Source organism: Haliaeetus leucocephalus, unplaced genomic scaffold (assembly GCF_000737465.1).
Source record: "Haliaeetus leucocephalus isolate CR32 unplaced genomic scaffold, Haliaeetus_leucocephalus-4.0 Scaffold819, whole genome shotgun sequence".
NCBI classification, from domain to species: Eukaryota; Metazoa; Chordata; class Aves; order Accipitriformes; family Accipitridae; genus Haliaeetus; species Haliaeetus leucocephalus.
Window position 1 is genome coordinate 3,060,123 of NW_010973255.1, and position 601 is coordinate 3,060,723.

General features: G+C 66.7%; 1 protein-coding gene across 2 annotated transcripts in view; it reads right to left on the minus strand.

Moving 5' to 3' along the window:
* Nucleotides 1-430, minus strand: part of VIP (vasoactive intestinal peptide) — a 6,996-nt gene extending 6,566 nt beyond the window's left edge. The window contains exon 1 of one of the 2 annotated variants that reach the window (XM_010581890.1): nucleotides 271-419. The gene's annotated coding sequence lies outside the window, so the exon portion shown is untranslated. Of the gene's footprint in view, nucleotides 1-270 lie in introns of both variants that reach the window. The other variant, XM_010581887.1, reaches the window with a different exon arrangement.
* Nucleotides 431-601: the final 171 nt, after the last annotated feature.

A 601-nucleotide genomic window follows, 5' to 3' on the forward strand; every position in this document is an offset into this window, starting at 1 on the left:
AGAGCTGGCACCCCCCCCCCACCCAAGGCCACCCCCGGCCCGGTGTGAGGGGCGGGCAGCAGCGCCCGGACCTCCAGAAAAAAATACACCTCTATTTTTTTAAGCGGTAAAAAAAAAAAAGCAGGGTCCCTCCCCGGCTGCCCGGGGTGGTCAGACCCGCTCTCCGCGACCCGCCGGTCCGGCGAGAGGGGAGAAGCGGGGAGCGGGGGAAGGGGACCCCCTCCTCATCCGCCGGGAAGTTGCCGCTGCGGCGGAGGGAAAGTTACTCACGGAGCCGCGAGTCCGTCGGTGGGGCTGGCTGGGCGGGCGCGGAGCGGAGGGGAAGGCTGCGCTGCTGGGGGCCTGCGCCCTGCCCCGCTGCGCGGCTCTCCGGGGCGGCGGCGGCGGAGGAGGAGGAGGAGGAAGAAGAGGAGAGCTCCGTCTCGCCGCACGCTCTGAGCTGCCCGCCGCGCCGCCGCGTTTTATAGCGTTTACACGTTTCTGCTTCCGAAGAAGCAATCACGTTACTGGGGAGACGTCACCCTTCCCAAGGGGACGGTCGCTTTGTTCAGGACAGTCAGAGACTTATATTTAACTCATGAGCAGCCGCGCACCCTACCTC